This window comes from Microtus pennsylvanicus, chromosome 10 (genome assembly GCF_037038515.1).
Source record: "Microtus pennsylvanicus isolate mMicPen1 chromosome 10, mMicPen1.hap1, whole genome shotgun sequence".
Taxonomy (NCBI): Eukaryota; Metazoa; Chordata; class Mammalia; order Rodentia; family Cricetidae; genus Microtus; species Microtus pennsylvanicus.
Genome location: NC_134588.1, coordinates 99,195,611 through 99,222,888, shown reverse-complemented (window position 1 = coordinate 99,222,888; position 27,278 = coordinate 99,195,611). Strand labels below are relative to the sequence as shown.

General features: G+C 45.7%; 2 pseudogenes; both read right to left on the bottom strand.

Moving 5' to 3' along the window:
* Positions 1–6,142: 6,142 nt before the first annotated feature.
* LOC142858404 (ATP synthase F(0) complex subunit C1, mitochondrial pseudogene) lies at positions 6,143–6,713 on the bottom strand (annotated as a pseudogene).
* Positions 6,714–7,134: 421 nt separating this feature from the next.
* Positions 7,135–7,226, bottom strand: LOC142859273 (U6 spliceosomal RNA; annotated as a pseudogene).
* Positions 7,227–27,278: the final 20,052 nt, after the last annotated feature.

The window sequence follows — 27,278 nt, the reverse complement described above, 5'->3', positions numbered from 1 at the left end:
TGTGTGTGTGTGTGTGTGTACAGAAGAAAGAGGCTGAGCACTGTGCAAATGGCTGCCATCCCAGCATGTGGAAATGAAGGTAGAAGGGTCAAGAGTTTAAGATCGGGCTGAAGAGATATCTCAGTGTTTGAGAGTACCATCTGTTCTCCCAGAGGACCTGGGTTCAATTCCTAGCACCCACATGGCAGCTCACAACTGTCTGTAATTCCAGTACCAGGGCTTCTGACACCTTCACACAGACATACATGAAAGCAAAATACCAATGACTATAAAATTGTTCAAAGTTTCCAGTCATCCTGTGCTACAAACTGAGTTTAAGGCTGACCTGGGATCCCTGCAACCTTGTCTCACACACACGCACACGCACACACACGCATGCACGCACACACATGTATACACACACACACACACACGCACACACACACGTACGCAGGAACCATTGTCTATATCTAGAAGAGAGAGAACTCATTTCTTCCCTGGTCTTATGGTGCAGTGTTAGTAGGTTTAGGCTGTCTCTTCATGTGTTCCAGAAGCTCTGCAGGGCAAGTGAGAAGGTGTAATCTCCAGTAGCTGGCATCGTTCCTCTCGGCCTGCCGGCACAGAATATCTTCTCTTATTTTGAGACAGCTTTCCTATATATCTCAAACTGGCCTCAGACTCACTATGTAGCCCAACTGACCTTAAGCTTAGGCAATCCTCCTGCCTCAGCTTACTGAGTGCTGATGTTGCTGGTGTGAGCTACACCACACTTGGCATCTCTTCCCTTCCCCTCTCTCTTTTTCTCCCTCCCTCCCTCCCTGCTTGCTTTCTGAGAAAATCACATGTAGCCTGGTCTGGTCTAAACTTTCTGTTTACTGAAGCATGACATGTAACTATTTTTTTATCCATCTGTGCATGACACGGAACATGTCGGGGATCAGGAACCGCTCGTTCTCTCCTTCCACCATGTGGGGCTTAGTGATCCAGCTCAGCTCGTCAGGCTTGGCAGCAAAAGCCTTTGCTCACTGACCCGTGTTATTGGCCCAGCACGGAACACCTGGTCCTCATTCCTCTACCTCCAGGTCTTGGATTGCAGAAAAATTTAGAAGCTATTCAGTTTTTCTCTTTTTGGAAACGTTATCCTGGCTTCAAACTTCTGGGCTCAAGTCATCCTCCTGCCTCTGCCTCCCCAGTAGCTGGGACTACAGATGTTTACCACTCCACTTGGCTCAAAACATTCTTTTTGAACCAGCACTGGTGGCCTTTAATCCCAGCACTCAGGAGGCAGAGGCAAGCGGATCTCCGTGCTTTCAAGACCAGCCTGGTCTATAAAGAGAATTCCAGAACAGCTAGGGCTGTTTGTTTCACTGAGAAACCCTGTCTCCAGAAAACAAGGACCAAAAACTAACAAAAACATTTAAGGATTTATTTTATTGCTTATTTGTGTATGTGTGGGGTGGGTGCCTGAGGAGGCCAGAAGAGGTGTTGGCTCCTTCAGTTTGCTACAGCTGGAGCTGCAGGCCGTTGTGAGCCATCTGATGTGGCTGCTTGGAACTGGACTCTGGTCCTCTGCAAGAGCATCAAGTGCTTTCAGGCCATCTCTCCAGCCTCTGAAAACATTCTTAAGACGTGATTCCGCTAAGACATTTTTGATAAGTTTTCATGTTCAAATGTAAAAGTGATGACATTGTGGCACACGCCTTTAACCCCAGCATTTGTGAGGCAGAGGCAAGTGGATCTCTGTGACTTCAAGGCCACCCTGGTCTACATACTAGTTCTAGTCCGGCCAGGGTTACAGTAAAACCCTGTCTCAAACAAATAACAAAAGGAAGAGGAGAAAGGGAGGGAGTAGAGGGAAAGGGGAGGGGAAGACATGGTGAAGATGGGTAAAGGCCTTCCTAGGGATTCATTCAAGTCTGAAGTTTTAAGTTTCAAGGTCCCTCTGCGCCACCTGCTGCCCAGTAGCGGTAGTGCTGCATCAGCGGGGCAGAATGGGGCTGTCAGAGCTACTCCATCTACTCTTGGTGGAAAAAGATAGGGCAGCCTGCAAGGGGAGGTGAAGCTCTATGCTGTGCACACTTGGGAGTCAGACAAGCACAGCTGAGGAGTGGTCAGCCCCTGGCAGTGGTCCACAGAGGACAAAAATGTTCCCAATAAGAACTAAAGTTCAGCAGGGTGGTGGTGGCAGAGGCAGGTAGATCTCTGTGAGTTTGAGGCCGGCCTAATCTACAGAGAGAGTTCCAGGACAGACAGAGCTACACACAGAAACCCTGTCTCAAAGAACACAAAAATATTAAAAATAAAAAATTAAAAACTAAAGTTCAACAGGACTTGGTCATATGATTTAAGCTGCATTGTATGTGTTCATGTGTATATGTGCATGTACATATATGTATCTGAGTGTGTATTTGCATGTTCATGTGTTTGCATGTAGTATGTGTGCATATGTGTGTATGTAGCATGCATAGATATATGTGAGGTGTACTTCTGGAAGCCCTCTCCTATCACTGTTTACCTTACTCCTTTGAGTCAGGGTCTAACTCTGAACTTGGATAGACTGGTAGCCCGCAAGTCCCAATATCTTTCTGCATCAGTTTCCCACAGCACCCACAGCAGTGCTGCGAACTGGAATTACAGATGAGTGCATGACTACACACAGATTTTTTTTTAAAGACAGGTCTCACTATGCAGCCCTGGCTGGCCTATAACTCTCTATGTAGAGCAGGAACTCACTCACATGAACTCTGCCTTTGTCTGCACTCAAGTGCTTGCTGGGATTAAAGGCATGGACTATCGTGTCTGGTGCTCAGGTTTTTGTTTGTTTGTTTTGTTTTGTTTTTTATTAAAGAGTTATTTATTATGTATACAACATTCTGCCTGCATGTGTACCTGCACCCCTGAAGAGGGCACCAGAACTCATTATAAATGGTTGTGAGCCATCATGTAGTTGCTGGGAATTGAACTCAGGACCTCTGGAAGAAGAGTCAGTGCTCTTAGCTGCTGAGCCAACTCTCCAGCCCTGTTTGTTTGCTTGTTTGTTTTTAACATGGTGATGGAATTCAAACTCTGACCCAATGAGTCATCTCTCCTGAATAAAAACATTCTTGTTTTGGAAGTACTTGAAATTAATCCAAAGCCTCACACATGTGAAGCAAGCGCTCTCCCGCATTGAGCTACTGTGCCGGTCCTTAACAAGAGCATTCTTCTAGGGACTCTGTCCTTGCAAGGCCGGGGTCTATACACAGTGCCCTTCTGGACACACACACACACGCACACTCCCATGCCACACCACTAATGGGAGCTTTCAGAATATTAGTCATGGCTAGTTGTTTTATTTCACATTTACTCTGACATGCTTGACCTAACTTCCTACTCAAAAAAAAAAAATCTCTCATGCAGAGTGTGGTAGCACAAACCTGACCTATAATCGTAAGAGCTCTAAGATTATAGACATCCTCTGGGCTTCCTGCGGATGGTGGGGATTTGAACTTAGGTCCTCACAATTGTAGACAGTGCTTTTACCCATTGTGTCATCTTCAGCTCCACCTAGCACACATCTGCCATCTCAGGCAGGAGGATAAGGAGTCAAAGGTCACTTGGCTATATAGTGAGTGTGAGGCCAGTCTGGGCTACCTGAGCACAAAGCCTGTCTCAAACAAAACAGAACAAATCTCTGTTCTAGATAGGTGTTAGGGCCTCATTTTATACAAGTGAAAATGGAAAGTCAGGGGGATCTATAATAACAGAACATCAATAGCAGAAAGGGGAACCAGTTTGCATAGCTCTAGAGGCAGTCCCACCACTATCCTAGCTGTGTGAACTTGGCCATGATACATAACCACTCCACGCCTCAGTTTCTACATCTACAAAATAGAATGCTGTCCACAGAAGCTAATCAGAACAGGACAAACAGTACTTAACACATGCAACCCCGCTTAGCAGAACGACCAGCTCTGAAGACTGCTGTGGGATATGCTTTTGTACCCTGTAAAGATTTGTCACTCAGGCTGGGTAGTGGCGGCGCACACCTTTAATCCCAGCACTTGGGAGGCAGAGGCAGGTGGATCTCTGTGAGTTTGAGGCCATCCTGGTCTACAAGAACCAGTTCCAGGACAGGCTCAAAGATACAGAGAAACCATGTCGAAAAAAACAAAAACAAAAATTTGTCACTCATATTGGTTTAATAAAACACTAATTGACCAGTAGCCAGGCAGGAAGTATAGGTGGGGCAACCAGAGGAAAGGCAGAGACATAGTCACCAACCAGACACAGAGGAAGCAAGATGAGAATGTGTCCCTGAGAAAAGGTACCAAGCCATGTGGCTAAACATAGACAAGAACTATGGGTTCATTTAAGTTGTAAGAGCTAGTAAATAATAAGCCTGAGCTAATAGGCCAAACAGTTTATCATTAATATAAGCTTCTGCGTAGTTCTTCTTTGGGACTGAATGGCTGTGGGACAGAAACTTCCATCTACAGAGGACTTTCCCTAAGTGTCAGTGCATTTACAATTATGATTTTACAGAACCCTCTCAGAGTCTTGAGTCAACAAGAGGATGAGAAAGATCCTAAAACCAAATATCCAGACCCAAACACCCTAGCTTCTGCTCTGGACATAGGCTTCTGCAGGAATAGCCCCCAGGGCCCTGTGAGAGAAAGCAGGCTTTTGTCATGGACAATGGTGATGTCCTTCATCCCAGTGCTTACAAGGCAGAAGCAGAGGCAGGTGTATTTCAATGAGTTCAAGGTTAGCCTGTTCTATATACAGCAAGTTTCAGGGCAGCCAGAGCTACATAGTGACATCCTGCCTTTAAAAACAAATGAGGCACTGGCCTTTATTCCCAGCACTTGGCAACCAGAGGCAGGGGGATCTATGTGAGTTAGAGGCCAGCCTGATCTACAAGAGCTAGTTTCAGGTACTAGTGGTCACCTGCAGTTCAAAAATGTTAAATGGAAAGATTCAAAAATAAATAATTCATAAGGTTTAAATTTCACACTGTTCTTAGTAGCAAGATGGAATGGTGCTATCCGGTCTGTCCTGCCAAGATATGAATCATTTCCTTGTGAGGCACTTAGCTCTCTGTTATTGGAGTCCCGACATGGTAGGGCTGTGTGGAGTGGTACTTACATTGTAGCTCCTGTTGTGTCTCCACGTCACCATCATCACACAGGTATTGTCTCATCTGTCATTGAAGTGAACATACCTCAGTAAGACTGAGAGGGCACAGCTACATAACTTTGGTTACAATATATTGTTCTAATTGTTCTCTCCATTTTATAAAGTTTGTTACTAAAAACCTTGCAGATAAATAAAAACATACACGCCAGAACTCACCAGACCCTGCATTTGGACTATAGATTAGAATTGGCATTTGGAATGGAAGCTGTGAGGCTTCACATGAAATTTCACACTTTTCCCCGGGTGATGGCGGTGCACATTCTTAATCCCAGCACTCAGAAGGCAGAGGCAGGTGGATCTCTGTGAGTTCACGGCCAACCTGGTCTACAAAATGAGTTCCAGGACAGCCAGAGCTATGACACAGGGAAACCCTGTTTTTTTTTTTTTTTTAAGATTTATTTATTATGTACATAGTGTTCGGCCTCCATGCCTGCAGGCCGGCACCAGATCTCATTACAGATGGTTGTGAGCCACCATGTGGTTGCTGGGAATTGAACTCAGGACCTCCGGAAGAGCAGTCAGTGCTCTTAACCTCTGAGCCATCTCTCCAGCCCTGGAAACCCTATCTTGAAAAAAAATTCTACACATTTGGTATTGAATATATTTTATGCCCTTATCCACCACCAAAACCAAACACTCCATGAAAGAATCAGAACTACAAAATAAATTAGCTTTATATCCTGCAGTTGGTTGTTTTTACTTTTTGGTTCTTTGGGGGCCCACCACCTAGCTCCCAAGTAAACACACAGAGTCTTATTCTAGTTAAGAATGCCTGGCCTCGGGAGGGAAATGGAAGGCTGGAAGGAGGTGGAAACTTGTTTTTTTTTCTCATTTTCTCAATAAAAAAAAGATTAAAAAAAAAAAGAATGCCTGGCCTCAATAAATTTATATCAATAAAGCAAAATTCTAATAAAAAAAAGAATGCCTGGCCTTATCTAAGCTTATTTTCAGCCAGTTTTTCTTTCTTTTTTTAGAGAAATGTTGTTTAATGGTAAAGCTCAGCACACTCCAGCACCAGGACCGGCATGGAGTCAAAGCAGCAGGGACGGCTGGGTGACCCCATGGAGCCTCACATGGCGAAGAGGATGAGGAAGGCGACCATCAAACAGAAGAGCTCCATGGCCTCAGACAGGGCAAAGCCCAGAATGGCATAGAAGAAGAGCTGTTGCTTGAGAGACGGGTTCCTGGCATAGCCAATAATCAAGCTACCAATTCCGATGCCAGCCCCGGATCCAGCCACACCAACTGTGGCAGCCCCAGCACCGATAAACTTGGCAGCTGTGTCAATGTCCCGGGGAAACAACACTGGTCTGGAATTCCCGTCTGGCCACCTGGAGAGGGGAGCCGCTGCAGGAAGGCTGTTTAACCTGTTTAGATGGGGCCTCTGGTCTACTCAAGAGGGAGGCAGACACAGGCCTGATTAGACCCCTGGTACAGGAGCGGATCAGAACTGGAGTAACGAGCAGTGCCTTGGTGGTCTGCATTTTTCAATCTGCACTCCCACTCCCCTGAAGCCCCTTTCTCGGCCCACGGCACTCTCGCTGCTCAAGGTGACTGACTCCAGCCAGTTTTTCTTAACTTAAATTATCTTGTCTATCTTTTGCCTCTGGGCTATGACCTTTCTCTATTTCTGTATATCTTTTCTTTCCTTCTTATTCTGCATCTGTCTGTGTGGCTATGTGGCTAAGTGGCCTTTTGACTGGCTCCATCATCTTCTCCTCCTTATCCTACCCCTTTATCTCTCCTCATTTATTTCTCCTCTCTGCCTGCCAGCCCTGCCTATTCTTTCTCCTGCCTTACTATTGGCCGTTCAGCTCTTTATTAGACCAATCAGGTGTTTTAGGCAGGCAAAGTAGCACAGCTTCACAGAGTTAAACAAATGCAACATAAAGAATGAATACATCTTTACATCATTAAACAAATATTCCACAGTATAAACAAATGTGACACATCTTTTGAACTAATATTCTTTTTTTAAAAAATATGGACCACTTCATGCTTGCACAGGGGCAATGCTAATCTTCTCTGTATTGTTCCAATTTTAGTATATGTGCTGCCAAAGTGAGCACTTTGACTAATATTCTACAGCAATATCCTTCTTCATAACTCATGTCTATCACCTGCATCTAGTCCTTCCTCATCCCTTTCTTGTTTCCTTTTCTTCATGTTATACTGCAATCACGTGTCCATTTATTAACATATATATATTATTAGTTAGATTCTGCATATAAAAACATGGGAATTTATTTCTTTCTGATATTGTGTAACCTTGCATAATATTTTTATTTTTTTAGATTTATTTTATGTATATGAGTATTTGTATGTATGTACGTATGTATGTAAGCATGTACCATGTGTATTCCTGGTGCCCTTATAGGCCAACAGCAGGGATAAAATCATCTGGAACTAGAGGCAATGACGGTTTGAACTGCCATGTGGGTGCTGGGGACCAAACACAGGTCCTCTGAAGGAGAACAAATGTTCTTAACTGCTGAACCATCTCTCCATCCTCCACCTTATACATATTAAACATCCTAAGTCTATCCATTTTCCTACAAATTTTTAAACTTCATTTTTCTTTAGAGCTAAGTAGTCGTGTGCCTACACAGGAAATAGCAGCACGTACAGTGCCTGGCTCTGCCCGGCATCTCAGACATCTATCTGGATTCGAGTGTAAGGGTGGGCGCTACACATGGATGGCTTTCTACATGTCACTCACATCTGTCTGAGAAGGAAACATATAGCCAACCTTTTTGTATGCTACTGGTTATCCAACCTAGGGCCTCACACATGCCAAGCAAGCTCTCTCCCACTGAGCTACATCCCTGACCCCTTATTGTATTTTTCCTTTGGAGAAGAGTTTTCACTAAATTCCAAGACTGACCTTAAATTTACCTTATAGCCACAGTAGGTCTGGTACTTCTAATCTTTCTGCTTCTGTCTCCTGAGGATTTGGGATTACAGATCTGTAAAAATAAACTACTAGGCCTAGCTTATTTTGACTTCAAATCACTTTTCTCCTTCCCTCTTTTCTTTCCTTCCCTCTCTTCCTTATCCTTTTCCTTCTTTTTTACTTTCTTGGAGATAGGCTTTCACTATGTAGCCGAGGTTGACCTGGAACTTGTTGTGTAGCCCAGGATAGCCTTGACGTTGAGATTCCCCTGTCTCAGACTCCCAAGTGCTGAGATTATAGGCTTGCACCACCACATCTGGCTTCTAAACACCTTTTTGTTTTTAAGTCTGTGGCAATGTTGCCTCCTAGTGTTTAACACATGACAGAGTCTAAGTAAACACTTGTCCAGTGGATGAGCAGATGTTGTGTATAGGTTAGGGCCCCTTTCTTACCTTCATTTTCCTTCTGAGAATATTTCTTAAATTCACTGCATCAGCCCCTCAAATGTTCCCCAGTTCTCAGCCAGCAGGTTAAGTTGCCAAATTATCCTAAATGTAATTTTTGTAACTTTCCTCTCCTTCCAAAATCTCAACCATTTTTACCTATCTGTTTAGAAAGATGTATTGGTCTCTTTCTGTATGAACAGGCCAAAGCAAGGAACTTTAAAAAAAAAAAAATCCCAGGAGGAAACATTCATTCAACAAATGTTTGAGCACCGTTCACAAACTCAAGAGCAATAATCCCAGCACTTGAGATGCCGAGACAGTAGAATTACCATGAGTTTAAAACCAGACAGGGCTGCAAAGAGAGAAAGCGGCGTGGAGACTGTGGAATACCATGCTGTACCCCCAAAACTAGGATGACCTTCAACTTGAGATCCTTCTGTCTTGTCTCCTGAATGCTGGGCTCTGCCTTGAACTCTCCGTGATTTGCTTGCCTTTGTCTCCCAAATGCTCGGACTAAAGGTGTGCACCGTGCCCGACAACACCTGGCTCCTTATCTTTCTTCCAAGTCTATGGCTGCGATGCCTCCTGCTTCCTGACACACATTTGATGCTGAATAAACATTTGCTGTGGATTAAGCAAACATGATAGGCAGGTCGTTTTCCTTCAGAGAACATTTCCTAAAGCCTCTTTGCCAAGCAGATCACTTTTAGTAGCTCTTTCACTACCTCAAGGAGACTCATCCATCCAAAAGCGAATTGATGCAGTGACTCTGGAAGTGCCCTGCTGGTGATAGAAAGGGGAAACACGGGGAAACGCCTAATAGAACTGTGAACATTGGTGTACGACTTCTCCAAGTCCAGTGAAGAGGCGAGATGCTTGCCTTTCTCCACGGAAGCATAGGGAAACTTCTGCCACGGATGCCTGGGACTAGCAGGGAGTGCTGTGTTTGTAGGTGTCACTAGTTTTGGTTTTTGTTTGGATTCTGTGGTGCTAGGAATGAAACACAGCCTCTCACATGCTAGGCAAGTGCTGGACCACGGAGCTATGTACTCTGGCCCAGAGAGACAATCTTTTTGTTGTTTGTTTATGTTTTCTTTTTTTTCATAATTGATATTTATTGAGCTCTACATTTTTCTCTGCTCCCCTCCCTACCTCTCCTCTCCCCTCTTCAATCCTCCCCCCAGGGTCCCCATGCTCCCAATTTACTCAGGAGAGCTTGTCTTTTTCTGCTTTGTACTTCCCATGTAGATTAGATCTATGTAAGTCTCTCTTTGTGTCCACATTGTTGTCTAAGTGAGAGACGAACTTTTAAATTACAAACAACCTCTAAGACAAAGAAATTAGTTTATATGGTTGACCTTTCACTAGAAATTTTAGTGTACATGAAAACCATGGCGGGTGTGCCAGCCAGCGACCATGGATCAACTGCCACCCCCAGGAAGAAGCAATGGCAGAGGCTTCTGGCTCTAGGGAGCACAGCTTGAGGATGCTAGGGGAGCCAGGGAGAGCGGGAGGTTGAGGCTGGTCTGGCTGCCCTCACCCTGCATATCTCTTAGCGGCAGGAAGTCAGATATCCAGGGAAATGTGTACAAGTCAGGTCAGCATGTTGGCTTCCAGGTGTCAGACAGCAGGATTCCGGCTGGGGCAGATAGGGAGGCGCTAAACAGAGCCCCGGTTATAAAAGACCTTATAACAAGTCCTAAAGGCACAGTCTTGGGTGTCAAGTTGCATCTATTCTTTTTTAGAAGAAGCAATATTGTTTATTTTTTCTTCTTTCTTTCTTTCTTTCTTTCTTTCTTTCTTTCTTTCTTTCTTTCTTTCTTTCCCTTTTCTTTTTTTTCATTTTACTTCAGACAGGGTCTCACCAGGCCAGCCTTGAACTGACTATGTAGCCAAAGATGACCTCAAACTGCAATTTTTCTAATTTAATTTTTCTAATTTATTTATTTTTATTTTATGTACCTTGGTGTTTTGCCTGCATGTAGATCTGTGTGAGGATGCCAGATCTATAACTGGAGCTACAGACAGTTGTGAGCTGTCATGTGGGTGCTGGGAACGGAGCCCAGATCTTCTTTTTTATATTCCCCTCCACATCTTATTTATCTTCTATTTAGTTTTTGAGGCGAAGTCTCCTAATGTAGCTTGGATGGAGCTCCAAATCCGAATCCTCTTTCTTCAGCCTCCTTGGTGTTTGAGGTTGGAGGCATGCACCACCACACCCAGCTTAAACTCTTTTCTTAAAGTATATAAATGGACTTCCCCCCACTTACGCCTTTAGAAAGTTGATTTTAATTTCAGTTTTTAACTTTGAGTGTATGAGAGTGTACGAGCTTGTTATATGTGAGTGTCATGCCTCCCGAGGTCAAAAAAGAGTAAAGGAGTCCCTGGGACTGGAGAAATAGCGAGTTGTCGGGTGTCTGATGTGAGGGCTGAGAACAGAACTCAAGTCCTATCAACCACTAAGCTGTCTCTCCAGCCCCACAAAGGCACTGTACACCCTGCTGGGTAACTCACCCTTCATTTCACTTCTTGGGAGACCTCTTCCCATGAGAGCGTATTGAAAGGCACGGTCTCTTTGTTGAGTCTAAATGCTCTTTGAACTACCATATGCCAGTTTATCTCACAAGTTTCCAAGGGGGTGCTTATACCCCGTGAAATAACTGGCCTACAATAAACAGGCATATGGGCTCACTTAAGTAGAGAGGACTCTCAGACATACCTGGAAGCGGGCATAGGCCACGTCACAAAAGGTGGCTGTGCTGGACGATGAAAAAAAATCAGTGATGTCTGTTAGGGCGGAGACCCATCATGAAGTTAAGAAGACAGCTATGGAATCTCCTTAGGGCTTAGCAGGCTTAGGAATGAATTGAAATTTATGCCCTGGCAATGCTGAAGCATGCATGGGCAGCCCGTATATGGCGGTTCTGATGAACTTGTCCATATTGGGTTTCATGGTCTAAGCTGATGAGGACAACTGATCAGGTCTCTTCCTCAGTAGACTTAGCGCTCAGTGCCAAATACAGCAGGACCAGTATGGATGTGCAGCCATGGAGCACAATGGAGGCAGTGGGTGAACACCACCAGAGGTAGCATCAAAGATCAAGGGGATTCTGATTAAACTGACCAAGCAGGTTTCTTGCTGAAGAGGGACCAAGATGAACAGACACTATCTGGTGGATGGAGGAGAACTGAATGTCATTTTCTTTTGCTGTGACAAAGTGCCTGAAAAAAAAATACAACTTATTAAAGAAAGTGAAGTTTTAGCCAGGCATGGTGGCACACACTTTTAGTACCAGTACTCAGGAGGCAGAGGCAGGCAGATCTCTTTGTTTACACTGTGAAGATGTGTCTTTGCCAAGGTGCCTTCTGATTGGTTTAATAAAGAGCAGAAGGGCCAATAGCTAGGCAGGAGGTAGAGGTGGGACTTTGGGGCGAATTTAGGTGCATAGGAAATGCCAGGAGACGCAGAACAAGTCAGAAGTACAGAAAGAAAAAAAGGTTAAAAAGCCACGTGGCAGACTGTAGATTGAAAACTATGGGTTAATTTAAGATATAAGGGCTGGTTATGAACAAGCCTAAGCTATCGGCCAAGCTTTTATGATTAATATGTGTCATTATTCAGGAGTTGGCTGGTGGAACAGAGAAAGACTTGTTACATATAACATCCAATGTAAGGAGACATATTTCCACATAGGACTCAAGAAAGCACTTAAAAACGTTCCAAACATACAAACATAGAACCAAACACGGTTTCCTACTTCCACAGTCTCTCTGGCAGGCCATGGCATACAGAGATAGAGCTGCTGCCTGAGGGCTTAAACAAGTCAGTCCCATATGCAGAACTGTGGGTTTAAGGCTTGGCTCACACGGTAAGAGAAGGTGGCCAACACACAGTAAAGTAATCCAGACTAAAAAAAAAAAAAAACCTTTAAATGGATACTGTAAAAAATGGGCATAGGCAGTCATAGAAAAAAATAAATAGTTTAAAAATAACAAAGTCTTTAAAGAAAATAATAAAATAATTTAATAAATAATTTAATCAATCAAAATAATATAAAAAGAATAAGCTGCATAAGGATGGAAAGTACAGGGCATCTGGATCCTGTATGATGCTTTGTTGACTTTGAACCTTTTAAATGATCCATGAACAAAAAACAATAGCTGCTGACAATTGGACAATGAAAATTTTAAATTAAACCAACACATATATAACAATGTCTTAACTTCAGAATGGAAGTAAAAAAATATGTTTAATTGGGAGAGAGCTTATGCCTTTGTTTCCACAAGAAACAGAAAGTTATAGTTTTCTTCAAAATTAATAAAGATGAGATTTGATGGGGGAATACCTCCTGAAAATCTTGGCTATAGACACGAAAAAAGAGGCCAAGAAAGACCACAGACAGATGATGTCTCTGCTGATCTCTCTGCTGTTGGGATAGCTCTGAGAGTGGATGAGACATGATAAATCTTGTTGACTACAGAGTCCTTAGGAAAGTCGATTATGCTATCAAAACGGACTTTTAAAGTTGACAGATGCCTTTAACCTGCTCAAACATAGAACAAAAATCATTTTTAGTTGACTTCTGCACACTGCACACTCTGTACTTGTGGTAATGCAGATGTGTATGTTACCTTTAAAAGTTTGTGTATTCAGAACAAAAGAACCAGACACCAATAAAGACAAGTAGCCCAGGTGATTCAGTCTCTCAGAACGCTTCTGTTGCAGTTTTCTCAAAATTCTGCATCCAGAAGAACTTCGAAGCTGCTGAGATGGTCCAGCCTCACAGACTGTTCAGCTAAGACTTCAGGTGAGCTCTACACGTTCCCATTACACAGAGACTGGACAACCAGTGTTACAGTTAGTCTCCCCAGGACTTGACCATTATCTCAGTTTTCTCAGGTTCCCCAAAAGATGCTGTTGCTCAAAACAGCAGGAAGTAATTTTAATAATACAATGCCCACATTCTCAAGAGGTGGGGTGAGTGGTTTTTGGTCATTCGATGGCTTTTCAATGTTTATCTTCATTTAAAGGGGTTGGTTACAAATTGTTACTGGTCATGGTAAGGGAAGAAACTAAGCAAGGGAGGTTGGATTCAAGGATCTCTTTCTGAAAAGAGAAAGGGGGTATGGGAATGATAGGATAAAAGGGTAGGTTATCGAATCAACTTTTAGACTAAAAAGTAACCACTAGTTCCAAATATTTTACGTTGATATGGATTTTTGTATATTAATACAAATTTAAGGCTATTTTGTACAACATACTCTCATATATATATATATATTCCTACTCTTGTCTAATGTATTTTTGTATATTGGTATAAATTTAAGGTTATTTTTGTTATATTGTATATATGTTTCTACTCTTGTTTAAGGTACCTATGTAGCACACTAAAAATGTATAATTAAGAAATACAGGTTAGGGCTGGAGAGATGGCTCAGTGGTTAAGAGCACTGCCTGCTCTTCCAAAGGTCCTGAATTCAATTCCCAGCAACCACGTGGTGGTTCACAACCATCTGTAATGAGATCTGGTGCACTCTTCTGGCCTACAGGCATGCATGCAGGCAGACCACTGTATACTTAATAAATAAATAAATCTTTTTTAAAATAAGAAATACAGGTTAGGGGCTAGAGAGATGGATCAGAGGTTAAGAGTACTAGCTGTTCCTCCAGAGGTCCTGAGTTCAATTCCCAGCAACCATATGGTGGCTCACAGTCATCCATAATAAGACCTGGTGCCCTCTTCTGGCCTGCAGGTATACTTGCAGACAGGATACTGCATAATCAATCAATCTTTAAAAAACCAAGAAATACAGGTTAGTAGTTAGACATCTATAATAATCAAACTTGTAGCTATGTTAGCTATGTTTTCCAAGTTCAACATAGATATCTTTTAGATAGATAGGTGATATTCAAATGCTTCAGAGACCTACAGAATATAGCATTTAATATGTTTAATAACTTAAGACTTTTCATGACAATGAGACATATCTGCTCCTGGCAGCAGCAATCTAATTCATGAAAGAATGATGGGCATCAAAGGACCACCATATGGAATTTGTTTTCATTGTGGCAAAGTCAGCCATTTGGGCAAGAAACTGCCTTTGCCTCAACTGCTAACAGTATACTGTATAAATTGGACAAGCAGGACACAAAGGAAAAAAACTGCTGAACTTTGCCAATACAAGGAGGTATAGTGCTTCAAAATTCCTGCTTCACAGAAAAGTCTGTTAAATATCATAGGCCTGTAGGCCAAAGATGGATGCCCCAGTGTAGTTGAGGAAACTTGGGTGACTGTTCAGGCAACCAAATGTCTCTGTTGTTCCTATAGTTATGCAAGTTGTTGGCTCTGCACTTCCTGCTTACTTAGGTACTGTTATATCCTTATTGGGTCTCTGATGAAAGTGAAGACAAGACAGTTATAGTTACAATTTTCCTTATTACCAGATTCAGAAAAGAAACTCACAAAAGAGGTATAAAGTGTATAAGGTTGAGAGACATAAAAACTTATCGAAGAAACTGTTTTGAGGTTTAAAAAGATAGTTTTAGGGCAGTAATACAAGTTATGGTATAAAATAGTTTAGATATAAAACTTTGGATTCATCAAGTTAGGATAGATAATAGAGTATTTTCTCCTAAATTGCCAAATACAAATGGACTAGATGTTGTAAATGTAATTCTTACCTGATAATTGTTCTTATTATATATAATTTTACTGTATTAGAGTTAAACTCTTTCCTTTTTATTTAGACAAAAAGGGGGAAATGTTGTGGAATATTTGTTTACACTGTGAAGATGTGTCTTTGCCAAGGCACTTTCTGATTGGTTTAATAAAGAACTGAATGGCCAATAGCTAGGAAGGAAGAGGTTAGGAGGGACTTCCAAAACAGAGAGGACTCTGGGAAGAAAGTCAGAGTTGCCAGTGAGATATGGAGAGAAAATGGGAGGTACAAGATGGAAGAGAGGTAGCACAAAATAGATCAAAAAATACAATTTAATGTAAATTATAAGAGCTAGTAGAAACAAGCCTATGGTAAAGACTAAACTTTCATAATAATAAGTCTTGGTATCATTATTGGGAGCTGGTGGTGGGAGAGAGAAAGACTCACTACAAGATCTCTGAGTTTGGGGCCAGCATGGTTTACATGTGAGTTCTAAGATAGCCATGTCTCAAAGGAAAAAAAAATGAAGTTTCTTTTGGGTCAGAGTACAGTTCATCATTACTGGCTCCCTTGTTCCTTTTCTTTTTTTATATATTTTTTAAATTTTATTTTCTGTATATGGGCATTTTGCCTGCAGGCACATATGTGTGCACCATGTGCATGCCTGGTACCATGGATCCCCTGCAACTGGGGTTGCAGTTAGTTGTAAGCCACCATGTGAGTGCTGGGAGTTGAACTGTGGTCCTCTAGAGGAACACCTAGGGCTCCTAACCACTGAACCATCCCTCTTTCCACCTGTGGTGAAGCAAGACCTCGTGGTGTAAGAGTAAGATGGAGCAAGGCTACTTCCCTCATGGCCACTGTGGAGTGTGGGGAGAGGAAAACAAAGAAGGAGGGAGGAGAGAGGACAAGCTATAGTCCTACGGGCATGCCCCTCTAGTTCCCCCCCTTCAACTAGGTTCTATCTCCTATGTTTCCATTGCCTCCTAACCACCCATCAAATTATGAACCAGTCCAGCCGGGCGGTGGTGGTTCATGCCTTTAATCCCAGCACTTGGGAGGCAGAGATAGGCAGATCTCTGTGAGTTCGAGGCCAGCCTGGTCTAGAGGAGGTAGTTCCAGGACAGGCTTCAAAACTACTACAGAGAAACCCTGTCTCGAAAATCCAAATAAACAAATAAATAAATATAAAAATTATGAACCAGTCAATGGATTCATCCATTGATGAGGTCAGATCCCCTGGGATTCAACTACTTCCCAGGAGACTCACCTCTAGACATTGCTGTACTGGGGGCCCAGGCTGTCAACACACAAAGCCCTAGAGGTCATTTTAGATCCACACCGAAACAAATATCCAAGATGTTCAGACGTCAAGGTGGGAAGCTTTTTTTTTTGTTTTTTTAAAATATTTATTTATTTATTATGTATACAATATTCTGTGTGTATGCCTGAAGGCCAGAAGAGGGCACCGGACCTCATTACAGATGGTTGTAAGCCACCATGTGGTTGCTGGGAATTGAACTCAGGACCTTTGGAAGAGCAGGCAGTGTTCTTAACCTCTGAGCCATCTCTCCAGCCCCCAAGCTTTTGTTAAAGTAACTTTACAGTATTCTGTAAAGGGGAATTTTACAAGGAAGGGCAAGTGCTCAGATGGCTCTAAAATCTAGGTGAAAAATAAATAAATAGATACCATGGAAAGGGGGCTGGAGAGAGCTTAGCAGTCAAGAGTGCTTGTTGCTTTGCAGGGTCCCTGGGTTTAGTTCCCAGTGCTTTCAGTAGATGGTTCATAACTGCCTGTAACTCCAGCTTTAGGGGATCTGAAATCCTCTTCTGGTCTCCAGGGGTACCTGTACACATGTGGCGTACAATCACACACACACACACACACACACACGAGCACTGGAGTATCATGATAGTGAAATTAGACTATAGTGTATTATAAGGCAGACCTGAGTTCAAGTCCAGCCTTGCACACTAAACAGCTTAGATAATCAAGTTTGAGGTAAATTGTCTAGAACCATCCCAAGGGTGTCAATATCTTCATTTGAAAAATAGTGATCCCCCACTGTTTCAGGTGAGGTAGTTAGAATAGGCAAATCTGTAGAGACAGGAAGTATTTATTGGTGGTTCCTGGGAGGAATGGGGAGTCACCGGCTAGTGGAGGTCCCCCTTGGGGCTAACAGGACTATTTGGTTCTAGATAGACCTAACGGTTGCACAGTGTGAACGTACCAAATGCCACAGCGTTGTATACTTTGGAGTGGTAACTGATGAGGTAATGGGATGGTCAGTGGGACAAGGCACTTACTTCCCAGCCAGAGGACGGGAGTTCAATCCCTGGAGCCCTTGGGAGGTAGGAGAGAGCCATCTCCACAGAGTTGTCCTTTGACAGCCTCGCATGGCCTGCCCCCTCCACATACGTCATGTACACAATAATAATGAAAAACAACGTTTTCTTTAATGGGGACTAAGTCTTGTTTAGGAGGGCTGAGAGAAGGTGGGGAGGAGGACACACTGGCCACTGCACAGCAGGGAGCATGTGCTGGTTCCGTCCCCAGACTGGCTGTCTGAAGACAAGGTTGTTCCCTCAAGACTTCCCTCATTTGGGGTTCTCAGAAAGGAGACAGATGGATTCCTCATGCTCCTGTGTGACAGCAGGGATGAAGAGTTCTGAGGCAGGTAGCTTCGCTTTCACCACCCCTGAAGCCAGAGTCCAGGAAGGGAGCATCGGCTTTCCCCCACCCCTGAGACGCTGGAGTCCAGGAAGTGAGAAGAGCTTGGAAGTATGAGCCCATCCTCCCCATATACCAAGTTGGGAGGAATGGCCCTTGGTGAGAGTGGACTATGGCTGCTCAGTCGCACAGCCTCTTGGGAAACATGTTCAGCACCGCTCTGCTTCCTCCTTTCAACAGGTTCAGTCCGTGGGCTGTCAGGAGTTGTCCCAAGTCTGTGTGTGTGTGTGTGTGTGTGTGTGTGTGTGTGTGTGTGTGAGAGAGAGAGAGAGAGAGAGAGAGAGAGAGAGAGAGAGAGAGAGAGAGAGAGAGAGATGGGGGGGATGCTAAGACCCTTAAGCAGCATTATAACTGGGTCCATGTGAAGGGGGTGGTTGATGGGAAGCCATGGAAAGGATCAGAGAACCATCAGCCTATGTCTCCGAACAGACAGTGAGAACAGTGTTGGCTGGGCAGCTGAGGGCTGCTTCCTACTGCACGTTACACAACATTCAACAGGGAAGAACTCAGGGCCTCCCCAAAGCCCTAGAACACTGTGGAGGAGGACAAGCATCATCCTAACAACAGGAGAGGCCAAGTATCAAGGAAAACCCAATAGGAGTTTGGTCATCTGAATCCTCCATCCCAGCTACTTTAAGCACAGCACTAGCAATGTCTATGGGCTTCAAGATCATCTCTCTTCTGGGGGGAATCTCTGGGTCTGGAGGCATGGCAGGTCCCTTCTCGCCACCTGGGTCCCCAGGGTAGATCTAGAGCCTTCTTTCAATGAGATCTGGACCAGGGCTGGTTCAGTGCCTTATTCAGAGCTAAGGAAGGCTGATGGGAGAAGGAGAGGGGGCAGCCTTCAGGCTTTAACCCCCTCCCATTGGAGACACTCCTGGAAAACGGTAAACAGTGTGATGAGACCATCTACCTCTCTCTCTCTCTCTCTCTCTCTCTCTCTCTCTCTCTCTCTCTCTCTCTCAAATACAGGTTTTCACTGTGTGTCCAGGCTAGTCTTGAACCCCCAGCTCCTTTGATCCTCTTGCCTCAGCCTTACCGTAGCTCAGACTACTAAATGGTATCAAGGAATGCATTTGGAGGCCAGAGGACTATTTTCAGGAGTTAGCTCTCACCCCATCTTTTCTGAGGCAGGGTCTCTCTTGTTTCTGCCGCTTGGGCAGGTACTCCAGGCTAACTGGCCTGTGAGTTGGTTTTTCTTTTTTCTTTTGGTTTTTCGAGGCAGGGTTTCTCTGTGGTTTTGGAGCCTGTCCTGGAACTAGCTCTTGTAGACCAGGCTGGTCTCGAACTCACAGAGATCCGCCTGCCTCTGCCTCCCGAGTGCTGGGATTAAAGGCGTGCGCCACCACCGCCCGGAGTGAGTTGGTTTTTCTGTCTCTGTCTCTCACCTGGGAGTGCTGAGGTTATTGCTATCCAGGTTTGCATGTGGGTTTCATACTCAGGTTGTCAGGGTTATGATTGCAATGTAAGGACTTTACCCACTGAGCCGCCTCCCTAGTCAAATTCTAGGGTTGTTTGTTTAATAATTGATAAAAGAGAATGAATAAATCCAGACTCAGAACTAGTAGAAAGATGGCGTACATGGCTTTCAGGTCTGTCTTGCTTTGCCTTTTAATGTATAGTTTAGGGATGGTTGGAAATAACCACTGTTTTCTAGGGCTGAGTGTGTGGTTCTGTAGTAAAAACTTTGCCCATCATGTTGTGTGTGCACACGCACCCCCCCCAGGTGTCCTATCATTCCAGCATGACTCTGAGTTGGGGGACAGCTGTGCTCAGTCTCCCCTTGGTCTGGAAACCAAGTCTTACAGATGAGTGTGGGGCTCAGTCAGGACCACCTTTCTGGTCCCCAGGCCTTGGACTCAGGCCCCCTTCCCAGGGAAATGACAGATTTTATCCCTGATAAAGGCCCCTCCAGGCTTCAGCACCCTCACGCCCTAGGTGTGGCTGATGGCATGCTAATTCTCCGCTGGCACCTCTCCAGGTGGCTTAGCAACTACCCGTCAGCTGGCCACTTCCTCCAGCCATGGCCCCCAGAGCCTTTCATCCGACACAGCCTTTCATCTGGGCCTTTTAAAGTAAGTGAGAAGTTTCGGCTGCGAAGCCCCCAGGGAGGAAGGCAGGGAAGCGGGTATACTCTCCCTAAGATTTTAAGAGGGGCTGTCCATTGAGGTGGGCTGCAGAGCTGCAAACCCTTGACTGGGGGTCTAGTTCCTCAGGAGACAGACAAGCTGAGAGACATCTGCAGGGGCCGAGAGAAGCCCTCTCTGCCTTCTAGGACCTGGGACTCCCTTTGCAGACCCACCAGCCTCTGCCTCCTGAGCACTGGGATTAAAGGCGGGAGCCACCACTACCTAGTCCGGGTCTCATTTTCAGATGAGTTCTTTTGGCACCGTCTGTTCTGGAGCAGACTGAGTGGGTGCTTTAGTCTCTACCTTTGCACCCTCATGAGTTTGAGGCCCCAGATCTTCATCTAACCACCGCCTCAACATCCATCACCAAAGCTGTCTGAGATCCTCTAAGGCCTGCCCACCAGGATCTCACTGACAGATGGAAGCCAAAACCAGCTCACATGAAAAATAGAAAACAAACAAACAAAAAAAAAACCAAGCCACCTACTTTGCAAAGACATGTATATGAGCTGTGACAGACTTGAGTGGTCTGGGCGGGTTCCTTGCCAGGGACCTGGCCAGGTGGCAGCCAGGGTAGGTGGCTGGCGGAAGACAGAACCAAAGTAAATGTGAATCCCTCCTCTAGGCCTCGTCAGTCTGCAGCCTCACTCATAGGACTGACGACGGACACCGTAAGCTGGATGCTGTGACACGCGAAGGTCAGGGAAGGTCAGGGAAGCCAGACAGCATAGAAAGTCCCAGAGGCAAGCTTCTCTGCTCCTCCAGGGTATGGGCTGCAGGTGGGAAACAAAGCTTGCAGAGGCCAAGGGGCCTGCATGAGAGCGGACAACCAATAAAAAACTACATGAAGACAAATTCCAGACTCTGGGATGCTCATGGCATGGAGTCCTGATCTAGAGGCACAGGGGTACCTGGGGTCCTTTAGTTACAGGCCCGCAGCAGTGGCACCTGACCCCCTCACAGACCCTCTCTGACACTGACTGAATCTTTTTCTGTGTGCCAGCACATTCTGGGCTGACCTTGAGGTGGAGTGAACAAGCTCGGATTCTGATGGGTACCATGAACAATCTCATGAGGAATCCTAGTCTAGTGATGTCAGTATAGGTCAGAAGAGCGAGTACTCTGCAGAGGACAACAACCTGTTCTTGGGAAAAGGGTTTTTTTTTCTGAGAGTGCACACACCTTCACGGCCATGTGGGACCAAACCCCAAGCAAAGTCAAGAACTCTGGTGACTGAATAGATGGTGGGGGATCATTGGGATGGAGCAGGCTCCAGACTAGGAAAGGATACCCACACACGGGAGAGGATGGAGCAGGCTCCAGACTAGGAAAGGATACCCACACACGGGAGAGGATGGAGCAGGCTCCAGACTAGGAAAGGATACCCACACACGGGGGAGGATGGAGCAGGCTCCAGACTAGGAAAGGATACCCACACACGGGAGAGGATGGGGCAGGCTCCAGACTAGGAAAGGATACCCACACAGAGGAGAGGATGGAACAGGCTCCAGACTAGGAAAGGATACCCACACACGGGAGAGGATGGAGCAGGCTCCAGACTAGGAAAGGATACCCACACACGGGAGAGGATGGAGCAGGCTCCAGACTAGGAAAGGATACCCACACACGGGAGAAGATGGAGCAGGCTCCAGACTAGGAAAGGATACCCACACACGGGAGAAGATGGAGCAGGCTCCAGACTAGGAAAGGATACCCACACACAGGAGAGGATGGAGCAGGCTCCAGACTAGGAAAGGATACCCACACACGGGAGAGGATGGAGCAGGCTCCAGACTAGGAAAGGATACCCACACACGGGAGAGGATGGAGCAGGCTCCAGACTGGGAAAGGATACCCACACACGGGAGAGGATGGAGCAGGCTCCAGACTGGGAAAGGATACCCACACACGGGAGAGGATGGAGCAGGCTCCAGACTAGGAAAGGATACCCACACACAGGAGAGGATGGAGCAGGCTCCAGACTGGGAAAGGATACCCACACACGGGAGAGGATGGAGCTGTAGACTGATAGCAGGGAGGAGAAACCTTTCGAGTGGGGTGGATGTTCCCAGGAGGTTCATCAGGCCTTCCTTACCTGGGCCCTGGCTGACCTGTCCCCCAGGCCTCCTAGAGCCCCAAGAAACAAATTCACACCTGTCCTCAAGCCATGGGTTGTTTGTTTTGTTTTTCCAGACAGGGTTTCACTGTGTGTAGCCCTGGCCTTGAACTCACAGAGATCCACCTCCTTCTGCCTCCCGAGTGCTGGGATTAAAGGTGCGTGCGGCGCGGCACCATGTGTTCTTTTAAACCTAATTCTTATCCTAGATTTCCCAGGTTGTATCTTTGGATGAAGACAGGAGGCCCCAAAGGCCACAGCCCAGACACGGCTTGCTGGAGTGAGCTCACACTGTCCTCCTACCTGATTCAGCGGCTGATAACTCATAGCAGGACTTGCTTTGGTAGTGCAGAGTCTTCCCAATTACCTGTGGGTCCGGGTTCCGTTCACTGGCATGTCCCTGTCCTTTCAAATCCAGACTGTACCCAAGATCACAAGAGTTTCAGGGACAACTGCTGTCACCAATGCTTCAAAAGTGTGTAAGGAAAGTTACAAGTATGCCTGCCCTTGATCCAGCCTGTCTCCCCTGAAGACTTCATGAGGATGGGGGGTTGTGCACTCAGAAGTTTCTTTTCTTTTGTGTGTGTGTAGCAGTGGGGGTGGGGTGGGGTAGTGGGTGTCTCAAGAGAGAGCTTCTCTGTAGCCCTGGCTGTCCTGGAACTTGCTGTTTAGACCAGGCTGGACAGGAACTCAGAGATCCACTTGCTTCTGCCTCCTGAGTGCTGGGATTAAACTCATGAACTACTCCCACTTGGCTCAGAAATTTCTTTCAATTAACATAGCAAATAAATATTGAAAGTCTTAGTACAGTTTTTGTAGTATCCTAGGCGCACTGGGGACACAATATGTTGCTGCTGGAATGTGATTTGTCACGGGGCTAGAGATACAGTTCAGTGGTAGAGAACCCGTCTAACACCTGTGACGTCCTGGGTTCAATCCTCAGTGCTGCAATAAACAGACGAGAGATAAATAGGATGTCTGGTGTTCTGGACATTGAACTGTGTTTCAAAAAGCAAAACAAAAGTCAGATGTGGTGACACATGCTTATCATCCCAATACTCTGAAACAGGAGGATGGCTTGTCATGTTCACCAATAGCCCGGGCAACACTGTCAGCCCCGTCTCAAAAACTCAAGAAAGGGCCAGCAAGGTAACCCCAGCAGGTACATGTGCAGGCTCAAAGGCTGCCGAACTGAGTCTGATCCCTTGGGTCCATGTGATGAAAGGAAGGCAAGAAAGAACTGATTCAGGAGAATTGTCCTCTGAGCTTGGTTTGCACACAGTGGGACACACAACACACACACACACACACACACAGAGTTCTGAGCGGCTCCTTTGCTGGGCTTTCTCAAGGTAATTCTCGTGGAGGAAATGTAACAATACACAAAATTGTTAGAGACAGCCCAGAAGTCAGCTCCGAGTCCCCAGTTACTCGTCCTGGACAGCCCAGGAGGGGAAGATGATTTCCTAGAGGGACAGGTATCCCAGGGGCAGTGGAAGAAGAACCTGCTGTCCCTTCTGCAGGTGAGCAACTTACTCCTTCCGCGTCCTAGGGATGCAGAGCCCTGGTCCCCAGTCTCCATACAGGGCCCCACTGGCTACTCACCGTTGTTACTGCACAGGCCTGACACGCACGGATCTGCACCCTGGTGTCTGTCTGTCCATCTGCTGTTGCTCCTCACAACCCCCACACTGCTTCCAGGCTCAGCCTCTGTCTTCCCTACCTCCTAGAGTCTCCCTCCTCCCTCCACAGGCAGAGTGTGCTCCCTACCAGCCAACTCCAGTGCTCTTGGGAATGGTGCTCCCTGGGACACAGTAAATGAAGGCTTTGGTGCTGTGATTTCAACAAATCCTTGCTCCTAACTGAGGCCGTTGGAGACACTGCCTTCCTTCTGCTTCCGGTCAGCCTGGAGAGCAGAACCATCTCTCAACCCCATACCCCCCATTTTATTTTCCTTGTCTCCGTTTATTTCAAATGCACTGCCTTTTTGTTGTTGCAGTGCTTGGGGATGGAACCCAAGTTCCCACATATGGTAGGTAAGTGTTCTCCCACTGTCACAGCCAACACTGCCTCCTTCTCCCCCTTTTCCTCTCCTCCTCTCTCCGTCTTTCTCCTCTGCTTCTTCCTGCTTCTTATGGCTCTGAGAACTTAAGCCGGGGTCTCGTAATGCTAGGCAATTGATTCCAGGCCAAATCAGTTAATTCTTTAACAAAAAAAAACTCTTGTTGTTGTTACATTTAGAGTGTGTGTGTGTTCGTGCGTGTGCGTGTGCATGCGTGCGCGTGTGTGTGTGCATGTGTGCGCGTGTGTGTGTGCAGTGTGCATGTGTGTGTGCGTGCGTGTGTGTGTGCGTGCGCGTGTGTGTGCATGCGTGTGTGTGTGCGTGCGCATGTGTGTGTGCAGTGTGCATACTCATCCCAGCTGTAGAAGCCAGAGGTCAGTGTGCAGGAACCGTCCTTGGCAGTAAACTCTTCTACCTGCTGAGCCGTCTGCCCGTTCCCAGATTATCTTTTAAGAATACCTCCTCCTCCATTGCTTGCTACTGTTTCTCATTTTTTTTTCTGTACCTAAAATTTCCAGGCCGAAATATTTGTTGTTTCAACCTTAGAATGGGCTGTTTCTCCTAGGAGTATTTTTTTCCTTTTAGTGGGAAATGGTAGCTAGCCACCAACATCTCAGTGTTAATGAGCTTAATCAATTCCCCAAGCAAACAAGTTAAAAAGAGGCTGGTCTATGGTGCTGTTTGTAAAAGTGACAAGATGAAGTGAAAGTATATTTGGGGCTCCTAATAGGAGGGGGTTGAGTGGGAGTCCACAGATCTCCAAGGGGGAGGTGAGTCCCGTGAGCTGCACAGGTGTGGTTAAAGCCATCCAGCCACTCAAGGGCTCAGTAGGCGTGTTCCAGAAAAAGTCGGACGATGGATTCGAAGACCAAGTATTCTTTCTTGCTGATGCTTTGGCCAGGGTCTTGCTGACAGGGGTGCTCCAGCACACCTGACTTCAGGTATCTTGATATTTTTTTCAGATCTTCGTTTCCAGGGCTTTCTTTCTGGGGTGTTTTCCACCTTATTGGTTAGTTGCATAAATCAGTTCATGAAAGACTCCCCCAGAGGAGTCCTTCCTACCCAGAAGCACTGGCACAAATAACTGCAAGCAGAAAAGATGCCATTCCTTTGGAAGAGTCCCCATGCCAGGCTCAAAAGTGATGCTGTGTTAGTCATATGAATTTGTACCTTCCGCCCGGAGAACACAGAAAGGCTCCTAATGGCTTGCACGTTATGCCTTTTGGAAAGACATGTCTCTGTCTATTCTAACCACCGACTGTGAAATAAACTTCAGAAACTGAAGGTGGGGAGCAGAGCAGGGGAAATCAAAGTGAGGCCAGGATCAAAGGGACGAAGAGCCCCTGAGATCTCAAGGGGGAAGTAGAGCCGTTGACTCCCCTGGGCTGCCTTTTCCTGGTTTCCCCTTTAATAAACACCCTGGGTTCCTCCACCAGGTCCTGGGCAGCCCAGAGAGAGGGCCCAACTCCAACTACAAAGAGAGCAGGGGAAGAGAGCACTTAGCACTTGGGGAGGGAAGACGGGCCTCTGATATTTGGGTGTTGGGGATGGAAAAAGTCGGGCAGGGGGAATGTGGAAGATGCTGAAGGGACAGCAACAATGGTCTTGTCTGTCCCAGCCCGGCTGTGGCTCTGGGTGGCCAAGGCTTCCTCAGGGCACAGGTGTGTCTGAGAATTGCCTTCTGTATCACCCAGTCCACACCTGTGTCTGTTTCAACAGACGTTATCAACACCAAATAGAGTAGTGGCCCGAAGCATTTAGCACATCATAGGACCTGACTCTGGGCTTGGAGTGGGCACATCCAGACCTTAATCTCGGCTACGGCTGTCTGAGCTCGCCTTGAACTTCAATCTGCTACTCAGTAACCAGGACACTGGTCTGTTGCTGCCTTTGAGGATCCGTAAGCTTCATAGTGTATCTATTTATGAAGCAGCCATCAAAGGACAGCAGCTCCTGGGTGGCAGAGACCCGTGTCTCTCACCTCCCATGAAGACTGGGGTCTAATGTTACCATGGAGTCACATCTGAAGGTCAGTTTGGCCACACCATCTCTTCAGGTTTCTGGGCTTTGATCTGGATCGTAGCGTATTTCTTCAAGAGTAAGATGGGGACGCACACACCTTCTATAAAAGAACTTACATAATAAGTACAGGTTAGCATAGCCTTTAAACAACTCACTTTAAATAATGGATTAAGAGTGAGTGATGGGCTGGGCATGTCATTCAGTGGTAAGGACCTTGTTAGCATGTGCAAGGCCCTGGATTTGATCTTCAGCATCACAGAAAAAAAAAAGAATAAAAGTAGGTATGAAATTTCATGTTTAGGAGGCTGAGGCAGGTAGATCTCAAATTCAAGGCCAGCCTGGGCTACACAGTGAGACCCACTGGAAGATGTAGCCAGTTGTTACGGTGCTTGCCTGGCGCACACAGGCCTTGTGTTTGGTCTCCAGCATTGCATAAAATCAGGCATGGTGTGCGATGCTTATAACGAAAGCTTTGTGCAGTGGAGGTGGGAAGATCAGGTTCAAAGTCACCCTTGGCTCCATGAAGAGTTTGAGGCTAGGTAACCTGGGATACACAAGACCCTCATATATGTATGGGATAGAAGAAGGCATAGAAAAATAAAAAAATCTGATTTCCCGTTCCATATTCTGAGTCTAAAAATCTGGCAAAGAAATAAAAGAGGAAATTAAAAAAGAGAGGTTGGAGGGGTGTGTGTGTGTATGTGTGCACACGCTTGAGTATGAATGTGTGTGTTATGTGTGTGCTCGTGAGCATGTGTGCACATATATGTGTGTACATATATGTGTGTGTGTTAGAGAGAGAACATGTGTGTGTTTGAGGGAAAGGATTAGTGATTCTCAACCTGTGACTCTTGACAACTTTGGGGGGCTGAATGACCCTTTCACAAGGTCCCATATCCTGAATATCAGATATTTACATTACGATTTATATCAGTAGCAAAATTACAGTTATGAAGTAACAACAAAAATAATTTTATGGCTGAGGGTCATCACAACATGAGGAACTGTATGAAAGGGTCACAGCTTTAAGAAGATTGAGAGCCAGTCAGGCAGTGATGGTGC